This window comes from Erinaceus europaeus, chromosome 1 (assembly GCF_950295315.1).
Source record: "Erinaceus europaeus chromosome 1, mEriEur2.1, whole genome shotgun sequence".
NCBI lineage: Eukaryota > Metazoa > Chordata > Mammalia > Eulipotyphla > Erinaceidae > Erinaceus > Erinaceus europaeus.
The window spans coordinates 121,326,274-121,337,616 of NC_080162.1; the positions used below are offsets into that span (position 1 = coordinate 121,326,274).

The 11,343-nt window shown below is 42.0% G+C and overlaps 1 pseudogene across 1 annotated transcript; it reads left to right on the forward strand.

The window, feature by feature from the left end:
- The first annotated feature begins 1,697 nt into the window (after positions 1 to 1,697).
- LOC103111521 (elongation factor 1-gamma-like) lies at positions 1,698 to 3,049 on the forward strand (annotated as a pseudogene). The gene has a single exon (XR_001601458.2). The product of XR_001601458.2 is annotated as an elongation factor 1-gamma-like (transcript).
- The last annotated feature ends 8,294 nt before the right edge of the window (positions 3,050 to 11,343 follow it).

The window sequence follows — 11,343 nt, forward strand, 5'->3', positions numbered from 1 at the left end:
AGAGTGGGGAAAGTAGAGGAAAATTTAAATGAATATTTTAACATATAAAAGTCATGGAAAAATAACATTCATTTGAAAGACAAACCTGAAGCCTGTTCAAATGTAGATGGTGTGATTGTCATCCATCAGAGTAGCTCTTGAGTGATATATGCAAAAAGAAGTGGAGATCAAAGAAAATGAGTTGTGAGAGTGTTATTGAAATTAAAAATTGAATATGTCTCATATACAAGTAATGCTTAGAATTTCTTTTGGTCATGCTAAGGCTTAGTTTATAAATTGTGCTCTTGAAAGCAATTCATGGGTAGACTGTATCTCCAAGTTGTAGGACATAGATAGAATTATTACCCATTAACCATAAAATAATTTATTTTTTCCATACTTGAAATGCTATTTTTATGCTTATGTATGTATCTGTATTGGTTAAATCATTGGACAAGAGGCTCACTTGTAAGGGATTTTGTGAACATGAGATCCAGGCATATAAAGACAGAAAACAGGGTGCCAGACAGTGGCACACAGGGTTAAGCACACATAGTATGAAGTTCAAGGATTACAGTTCAAATCCCTTGTCCTCACCTTACAAGTGGTTAAGCAGGTCTACAGGTGTGTTTTTTTCTCCCTTTCTGTCTTCCCCACCCCTCTCTTCTCAACTTCTATCTATCCTATCCACTAAAATGTAACAAAGAAGAAGGAGAAGGAGGAGGAGGAGAAGAAGAAAGAAAGAAAGAAAGAAAGAAAGAAAGAAAGAAAGAAAGAAAGAAAGGGAAAGGAAAGGAAAGGAAAGGAAAGGAAAGGAAAGGAAAGGAAAGGAAAGGAAAGGAAAGGAAAGGAAAGGAAAGGAAAGGAAAGGAAAGGAAAGGAAAGGAAGGAGGAAGGAAGGGCCTCCAGGAGCAGTGGATTCGTTGTGCCTGCTCCAGCCCCAGTCATAACCCTGGAGGCAAAAAAGAAAAGAAAACAGAACCACACATATCAAGAAGAGTAGAAATGGAGAAGAAATAGTAGGAACTAATGATTCAGTAAATGAAACCACAGGATTACTTTCCAATTTAAATAATTGAAAAGGGGTTGGAGAGATATCTCACTGGTTAAGGTACATGTCTTACATGTGCATAACCCACAAGCCAGATTTAAGCTCTGCACCACAAAGGTCTCTCTCTTTCTCACTGAATGAATGAATGCATGAAAAAGAACCTGAAACAGTGAAGTCCCATATGTGTCATACTCTGGCTCAGATACAGGCAAACAAACAAACAAATGAACAAACAAATCTAGTGTTGATCTCAGTACCCACCATATTGGAGGAATTTTTTTTGTGTGTGTGAAATTTTACACTCTCTCCCTTTCTTCTCCTCTTCCTCCTCCTTATTTTATTTTATTTTATTTTATTGCCACCATGGTTATCGCTGAGGTTTGGTACTTGCAATATGAATCTCCCAGGCCAGCATTTTTTTTTCCTTTTTATTTTTTTTTCTACTTTATTTGATAGGACAGAGAAGAATTGAGATGGAGGGTATAAAGAGGGGAGAGAAAGATAGATATCTGCAGACCTGTCACCACTCAGGAAGCATCCCCCTTGCAGGTAGGAAACTGGGGCTCAAACCTGATTGTTCACTCAGGCTGGGTGCCACAGCCTTTCTATCTGGAAAGTCAACTCAGAAAAGTGACGTGCTTGTGAAAACTGATTAAAAATCAGAAAACAGGCCCCTTTCTCTACGGAAACAACATGGCGGCTGGGACCCTGTACACATACCCTGAAAACTGGAAGGCCTTCAAGGCTCTTACAGCTGCCCAGTACAGCGGGGCCCAGGTCCGCGTGCTCTACGCACCACCCCACTTCCATTTTGGCTAGACCAACAGCACCCCTGAATTTCTCCATAAATTTCTGGTGGGCAAGGTTCCAGTGTTTGAGGGTGACATGGATTCTGTGTGTTTGAGAGGAACGCCATTGCCTACTACATGAGCAATGAGGAGCTGCGGGGAAGTACACCAGAGGCAGCAGCCCAGGTAGTGCAGTGGGTGAGCTTTACAGATAGCGACATCATGCCCCCGGCCAGTACCTGGGTGTTCCCCACCTTGGGTTTCATGCACCACAACTAGCAGGCCACAGAAAATGCAAAGGAGGAGGTGAAGCGAATTTTGGGACTGCTGGACCCACACTTGAAGACAAGGATATTCCTGGTGGGCAGCGAGTAACACTGGCTGACATCACAGTCGTCTGCACCCTGTTGTGGCTCTATAAGCAGGTCTTGGAACCTTCCTTGCGCCAGGCCTTTCCCAATACCAACCGCTGGTTCCTCACCTGCATTAATCAGCCTCAATTCTGGGCTGTCTTGGGAGGGGTGAAACTCTGTGAGAAGATGTCTCAGTTTGAAGCTAAAAAGTTTTCTGAGAGCCAACCTAAAAAGGATACCCCACGGAAGGAGAAAGGTTCCCGGGAGGAGAAGCAAAAGCCCCAGGCTGAGCGGAAAGAAGAGAAAAAGGCCGCTGCTGGCCCTCCTCCCGAGGAGGAGACGTGAACAGGAGCTGGCTGTGGAGCCCAAGGCCAAGGACCCCTTCGCACACCTCCCCAAGAGTACCTTTGTGATGGACGAATTCAAGCACAAGTACTCCAACGAGGACACACTGACTGTGGCGCTGCCTTATTTCTGGGAGCACTTCAACAAGGACGGTTGGTCCCTGTGGTACTCTGAGTACCGCTTCCCTGAAGAGCTCACCCAGACCTTCATGAGCTGCAAACTCATCACTGGAATGTTCCAGCGGTTGGACAAGCTGAGGAAGAACGCCTTTGCCAATGTCGTCCTCTTTGGAACCAACAACAGCAGCTCCATTTCTGGAATCTGGGTCTTCCGAGGCCAAGAGCTGGCCTTTCCGGTGAGCCGGGACTGGCAGGTGGACTATGAGTCATACACATGGCGGAAGCTGGATCCCGGCAGTGAGGAGACCCAGATGCTGGTACGAGAGTATTTTTCGTGGGAGGGGGCCTTCCAGCATGTGGGCAAAGCCGTCAGTCAAGGCAAGTGAACATCTTCAAGTGAACATCCATCGCCTCGCATCGCATCTCCTTCATGGAGATGGGGGTTATTAAAGGAAACTGAACATTGAAAAAAAAAAAACACAGAAAACAGAAAGCAAACTACCTAAAATTACAGTCTTCCCTCTAAAAAGAAATCTGAAATCAATAGAAAGTAAAAATATATATATTTGCCAGGAATAGTGAGTGAAGAGGGTCTTGGGTGGTTGGTTAGGAGTGGTATGAAGACACCTTGTCTGGGGAGGTAAGGGATTTGACAGTGAGTCAAAAACTGCCCTGTAAATGACTATGCCCCCAAGGAAATGATATAAGAAATAAATCAACATTAAAATTATGGTGTATTGCACCAAAGTAAAAGATTCTGGAGTTTTGAGTGGGTTCAGGTCCTACAACATGGTGGCAGAGGAGTGGAGGCTGAATTGCTATATGGAAAACTGGGAAATGTTACACAAACTACTGTATTTTACTGTTGACTGTAAACTATTAATCCCCCAGTAAATAAATTTTAAAAATAAATAAATAAAACATTTGCAAGTACAGAAGCAAAAGACAGAAAGGCATAGATCAAAATAGTCATGGAATCTACAGAACAAGAAATAAAAATGATCACTAGGGAAGAAAAGTTATGGGTAAAGTTATAAACTTCCTGTGTGAACTGCTGTGTTAGTGGAATTCATGCAACTCACCTAGGGTAATGCATTTACCAAATAATTAAATGCATAAAGGTAGCTTCAATCAGAAACTTTTGAGGGCCATTTAGTATAATGAAACAGTATGTTTGTAAGAAATATTACTGGTTGGTTTTCCATTTTTAAAGCTTGATATGATTGGTTTCTCCAAACTAAAACTTGCACCTTTTAAGTTCCTCACTGTCTGGCTACAGGTAAGATATCTGCCCTCTACTGGAAAATATAGTATCTGCACCAGAGAAGATGGTCTTTAATTTCAAGTTACCCCAGAACTCATTCTTAACTCACTACATTCCTGTCCCACATCTTGGAATCCGAATCTATGCCCAAAATTTGGCGTCGTGCCAAGATAATAGCAGTTTTGAAACCAAAGAAAGACCCAACATTGGCCACCAGCTATAGATCAATTTCTCTCCGTGTGTTACAAACTCCTTGAGAGGCTGCTTCTGTCACGAATTTCTCCTCTTACAGAGAAATTCCTATCACCCGCCCAAGCTGGTTTCCGCCCAGGAAGATCTACCTGCGAACAAGTCCTGGCCGTCTCAACTTACATTGAAAATGGATTCCAGAAGAATTTAAAGACAGGTGCTGTCTTTGTTGATCTCACAGCAGCCTATGACACGGTCTGGCATCGTGGTCTCCTAGTCAAGATCTCAAGATGCCTGCCTCCATGGGTGGCCAAAACTATATCTTTTCTTCTCCAGAATAGAAGATTCTGGGTGCATCTGGGTGACAAGTCTAGCAGATGGAGACTTGTCTCAAGTGGCCTCCCCCCAGGGCTCTGTTCTGGCTCCTACGCTATTTAATATTTGCATCAATGATCTCCCAGAAACTTCTTCAAGGAAGTTCATCTATGCCGATGACATCTGCTGTGCAACTCAGGCATCCAAGTTTGACATCCTCGAGGAAACACTCACGAAAGACATGTCTCTGATATCTGATTACTGTAAAAAATGGCAACTAATCCCTAGCACTGCAAAAACAGTATCATCTGTTTTCCATCTACACCATGCCTCAGCCTCACGTGAGCTTAATGTGCAGCTTGGTGATACAAGAATCCGGCATGAAGCCCAGCCAGTCTATCTTGGCGTTACTCTCGATCGCACTCTGTCATTTCACGAACATCTCATAAAAACTGCAGCAAAGGTGGGCACGAGGAATAGCATCATTGCAAGACTGGCCAGCTCCTCATGGGGCGCGAGCGCTTCCACACTGCGATCATCATCTCTGGCATTATGCTATTCGACTGCAGAATACTGTGCCCCAGTATGGTTCCGTAGCCCCCATGTCCACTTGGTCGATTCCAAATTATATTCCTCCATGAGGATAATTTCTGGAATCATCCATTCCACCCCGGTTCCATGGCTGCCAGTTCTTAGCAATATCACCTCACCAGATATTCGCCAGGATGCAGCATCATCTAAGTTCATTTCCCACGTCTATGCTAGACCGGACCTGCCAATATACGCGGATATCTTCGCCCACCCTGTTCAACTCTTGATGTCTCGTCATCCAATCTGGTCTCCTACGCCTACACTGAACTTCTCTGTTCCAGACTCTTGGAAACAGAGTTGGCAGTCAGCTGAAGTAAAGAACAAACACCTCATCACAGACCCCTGTAAGCGTCAACCTGGCTTTGACCTAGCACGTTATGACTGGGCCCTCCTCAATCGATATCGAACAGGCCATGGCCGGTGCACCGCTATGTTCCACCGCTGGGGAACCAGAGACGACCCAAACTGCCCCTGCGGCTACAGACAGACTATGACCCACATAGTCAACGACTGCCACCTCTCCAGATTCAAAGGAGGTCTCGAAACTTTACATCAGGCTCAACCTGACGCTGTTGACTGGCTACAGAAGAAGGGCAAACGCTAGAAGAAGAAGAAGGTAATGAAAAATCACGCAAAGTCAGTCATGAAATACTATTTTTGTATATTTATGTCCTTGACATTTATGAAATTTCTTCTTTTATTGAACTACATTTTTATTGATTCAATCCATTTTTAATGTATGTATTTAAGCATCCTACACAATAAGACTTCTTGTTTTGCAGTGGTATTAGAAAGAAATAGAAGAGAATTCTAATGTATGCAGTTAATCAGGTGTGCCAACATCTGACTTTTTGTCATGTATCTTCCTTAATGGACAACATCTGTCAAAGGATCTCCACTTTGCAAAAAAAAAAAAAGTTTCTATTATCAGTATTAGTAGCAGAAGCCACAGTACTAATAGTACTTTATCCATTTAGAATAAGCCAATCAATTATCTTATTCACATTAAATGTAAGTTTGAAAATTTTCAAACACTTTTAAACATATTTAGTGAAGTTTCTGATCTTCTGAGCATTAAGTTAAATATGGATCCCTTTTTGCCTTCTTGCCTCCAGGGTTATTGCTGGGGCTCCATGCCTTCCTGTGGCCATTTTTTTTTCCAACTTTTTTGGGTAGAATTGAAAGAAATTGAGAGAGGAGAGGGAGGGAGAAAAAGAAATAACCTGTAGACCTATTTCACCGCTTGTGAAAGAACCCCCCGCAGGTGGTCTTGAGCAGGTTCTTGCACTTCATACTATCTGCATTTCATACTATGTGAGCTTAACCGGATGCACCACTACCTGGTCCCCTATGGACTGTATTTCTTACTATTTTCTTTTAATTTGGAGCTAATGGTTTACAGTGCAGTTGTTGACTTATGAATAGTTTCTCATCTCTCCTTGCAAGTTTCTTTTTTTTCTTTTTTTTATTATTTATTTAAGAAAGGAGACATTAACAAAATCATAGGATTGTGGGGGTACAACTCCACACAATTCCTGCCACCCAATTTCCATATCCCATCCCCTCCCCTGATAGCTTTCCCATTCTCTATCTTTCTGGGAGCATGGACCCAGGATCGTTGTGGGTTGCAGAAGGTGAAAGGTCTTATTTCTGTAATTGCTTCCCTGATGAACATGGGCGTTGACTAGTCTATCCATACTCCCAGTCTGCCTCTCTCTCTCCCTAGTAGGGTGGGTCTCTTGGGAAGCTGAGCTCCCGGATGCATCGGTGGGGTCTTTAGTCTAGGGAAGCCTGGCCGGCATCCTGATGGCATCTGGAACCTGGGGGCTGAAAAGAGAGTTAACATACAAAGCCAAACAAATTGTTGAAGAATCATGACCCAAAGGTTGGAATAGTGGAGATGAAATGTTAGGGGGGTACTCACTGCAAACTCTAATGTACTACTGCTTTCAGGTATATATTCGCCCTGGTTTATGGATACGTGTGAACATATGCTCTATCTCCTGGAACCTGGTCTATACTAGGTTTTGGGACTTTGTTAGGAAGTGAACCACCTGGGATGGAATTAGAGAATACTATGAAAGGAAAGGTCTCATCTGAGTGATGAAGCTGAAGGGTTGTCATTCCACACCTGAAGTCTCTGGACACAGTCTGAAGTGAAGCATGCTGGGGTGGCACTTGTTGCATTGATTAGGTTGCAATCAGTGGATGCAATATTATTTGATAAGAATTGGGAGAAGCATAAGGGAAAGTGGGCCCTACCCTAGGGTCTTAGGACTGGGGGAAGTTTAGTCTCTATGGTGGAAATGTGAGGTTTCTGCTGTCTTAGGGTTCAAGAAGACAGTGGATAGTTATTATCACATTATTTGGTAATTGGGTTAACTTTGAAAAGTCCCTTTGTTAGACATACAATCAAATTTCCCTCCTCTCATATTAATTAAATAGTGATTTATATGACTACAATTTAATAGGTGTGTACATAAACACCATTCCCATCACCAAAAGATTGTGTCCCATCCCACCCATCCACCCCCACCCCCCACCGACCCAGGAAGCTGCATGTCTACCCTCCCACTCACCACAGGGTTTTTACTTTGGTGCCCTATTTTCAATTTAGTCAGATCCTTTTAGTTTCCCTTTCTGATTTTCTTTCTCAACTTCTTTTGATGAGTAGGATCATCCCATACTCATCTTTATCTTTCTGACTTAGCTCACTTAACATAATTCCTTCTAGCTCTGACCAAAATGGGTCAAAGAAGTTGAGTTCATTGTTCTTAGTAGCTGTATAGTATTCCATTGTGTATATATACCACAGCTTTCTCAGCCACTCCTCTGTTGTTGGGCACCTGGGTTGCTTTCAGGTTTTAGCTATTATGAATTGTGCTGCTATGAACATAGGAGTACACACCTCTTTTTGGTTGGGTGTTATGGAGTCCTTGGGGTATAAGCCCAGGAGAGGAATTACTGGGTCAGATGGAAGGTCCATGTCTAGCCTTGTGAGAGTTATCCAGACTGCTCTCCACAGAGGCTGTACCAATTTACATTCCCACCAGCAGTGCAAAAGTGTTCTTCTGTCCCCACAGCCTCTCCAGCATTTGTTTCTGCTGTCCTTTTTGATGTATGCCATTCTTACCCTTGCAGGTTTCTTGCAGAACACTATCAGCCACAACTTAAGTCCTTTCCAAGATTCTCTTCCCCCTCCTTCCTTTCCCAGAGTCCTTTACTTTGGTGCAATACACCACAATCAGCTGAGTTTTACACTGTATTTTCCTTCCTGTCTTTATTTCATAATGTTCAAGTGTAAATGAGATCACTCAGTATCTGTCTTTCCCTTTTTAGCTTATCTCATTTAGCATGATATCTTCAAGTTCCATCCTACATGATGCAAAGGAGATAAGGAGATGACTTAATCATGTTAAAAGCTGAGTGGTATTCCACTGTTTATATATACCACAATCTTTTAGTTGTTCATGTGTCCTTAAACATCTGGTTACTTCTGTGTTTTGGCTATTAAAAATGTTGCTATTATTAGCATAGGTATAGGAGGATGGGCAGTGGTGCACCTAGTTAAGGGCACTCGTTTCCAGGTTCAAGGAACCTGGTTCAAGCTCCTTCTCTTTACCTGCAGAAGAGATGCTTCACTAGCATTGAAGCAGGTATTACAGATGTCTCTCTTCTCTTTCTCCTCACTCTCCTTTCAATTTCTCTCTCTCCTACCAAATAAATATTTTTTAAAAAAAAGGTAAATATATGGTTATTGAGAGCAGCAGATTCGTATTGCATTCACCAAACCCCAGATATAACCCTGGTGGACTAAAAAAAAAAGTGTACATAGGTCTCTTCACGTAGGTAAGTGTATTGTTTCTTTTAGGTAAGTCTATAGGAGGGAAACAGTTGGGCCATATTGTAGGTTCATTTCTAACATTTTTAGAAATCATCCATAGTTATGGAAGGAGATGATTTGCTTTTTAATATCTGAAAGCAGAGACTTGGTGTACACACCAGCCTCCTCCTACAGGGAGAAGCTTCTCAAGAGATGAAGCAGAGTTGTAGGTCTCATTCTCTCTCTTTCTTTCCTATCCTCTCTATCACTCTCTTTCCTCTCAATTTCTATCTATAAAAAAAAAAAAAATCTCTAGACTGTTGTGTTTTGCACAAGGGTTGAACCAATTTGTATTTCCATGAGGAAGGTAGATGTGTTCCTTTTACCCAGTCCTCTCCAACATTTGTTGTCACTGTCCTTACTAATGCATGACAGTGTCAGAAATAGGCCCTATTTCTATAGCTTCTTTCTTCTTGTATTTCACCTCCTTCTTCTCCTCCTCCTCTTTTGCCTTCTTATCTTTATCATCATTCCAGGGTTAATGTTCAAATGAAAATAGAGAGACGCCAAGCAGTAGCACACTCTGTTGAACACATATGTGCATGTTCAAGAACCCAGGTTCAAGTCCTCAGCAGGAAAGTTTCAGGAGTGGTAAAGAGCAGTAGTGCAGGTGTCTCTCTTTCCCTCTCCATTTCCCACTTCCCTCTCAACTTCTCTCTGTCCTATCAAACATAATAAAAATAAAAGTAAAAGTAAAAAAAAAAAATGGAGGTGGAGCCAAGATGGCTACTTTGGGGCCACAGATGCCATGAGCTCCAAGAGGCAGAAACCTGCAACCGGGAATCCACTGGATCTGGTAGGATACTGGGCTATCTGTAGGTGTGTGAACAGAGGCTGGTTAGAGTGACACCAAAATACAGTCCCATAACTCTCTTGGGCTGACAAATGGAGGTGAGGGTTACAAAGGAAAATCCTTTGATTATTTCTGAGCTCACCCCCCCACCCCAATACCAACCAGCAGGGGCAGCTCAGACTCTCCTAGCAGGCTCCCTACTGAGCTATTCTCTTTAACAAGATTCCTGGTTCATCAGGGGTGTCATTCCAACCCTCTTCCTTTAACTTCTCTCTTTTATTAAGTGGCTGGAGCTCTATTAGAATGACAAACTACCTGACCAGTCAGAGCCTCATCCCTGCCTCAGAAAGACTACCTAGAGGGTTTTTTTTTTTTTTTTTTTTTTGATTCCTCTCATAATTGGCTGTCTTTGCCCAGGATGAATGCAGCCAATGGAGCAATTCAAGCTGCAGACTGACTGTTAGGAGTTTTCTACTTTATTTTATTTTATTACTACTATTATTATATGCAAGTATCCCTTTTCCATCCTTCTTCAGGTTGACCAAAATTAACCATTACTGTTTTTTCCATTGCTAGGCGACTAGGTGTCCTAGCCATTGTGAGAAGAACTTGTTTCTCTCTGCCTCTTCTCTTTACTCTCCTTTTTCCCTCCTCCTAGCTAATTAAAAAAAAAAAAACCACTTTTTTCTTTCACTGTTCTTCCTTTTTTCTTCTTTCTTTCGTTATTCCTTTTTTCTTTTTTTTAATATTTATTTTATTTATTTATTCCCTTTTGTTGCCCTTGTTGTTTTATTGTTGTAGTTATTATTGTCGTTGTCATTGTTGGATAGGACAGAGAGAAATGGAGAGAGGAGGGGAAGACAGAGAGGAGGAGAGAAAGATAGACACCTGCAGACCTGCTTCACCGCCTGTGAAGCGACTCCTTGCAGGTGGGGAGCCGGGGTTTGAACCGGGATCCTTATGCGGGTCCTTGTGATTTGCGCCACCTGCGCTTAACCCACTGTGCTACAGCCTGACTCCCCTTTTTTTTCTTTTTTAATTATTCTTTTCTTCTTCCTACTTATTTTATTTTCTGAATTCATTGATACTCACTTATGAATTATTTAGGGGAAGAAATCTGACATGGAGTGGACTCTATGTGTGGGTGTCTTCTCTACTTCCCTTTCTCCCTTTCTATCCCTAGAATTTACAGTGGACAGTAGAACTGCACAATTGTCTATTCTTGCTCTCCCTTTTTTCCAGCTTTTTTCTTTTTCTTTTGCTTATTTGGTATTTTTTATTGGATTGGGGTTATTTTTTGGTTAAATGGTATTCGTTGAACTGCATCAATCCTTGCCTCAATTACTATTGTTGTAATTACTAAAGTTGGTGACTGCACTTGTCATAAAGGTCTTTGGTGTAGCCTAGCTTGTACTCAAAACACAACAACTGAAGAAAGACAGAACAGAAAAATAAAAACCAAATCAATTTTAAAAAATGGTTAAATCTAGAGCAAATAAAACTGCTGTCACAATGAATCAGGACAGGAGGCCAGAAGAAACTCCAAATCAGTCAGAAGTAACCATAGATAAGAAAAGTATGCAAGCAATAGTAAGCCTAATAATCACAGAAATGAAGACACGCAATAGTAAGCCTAATAATCACAAAAATGAAGACAACTATAGAGGAAAGGG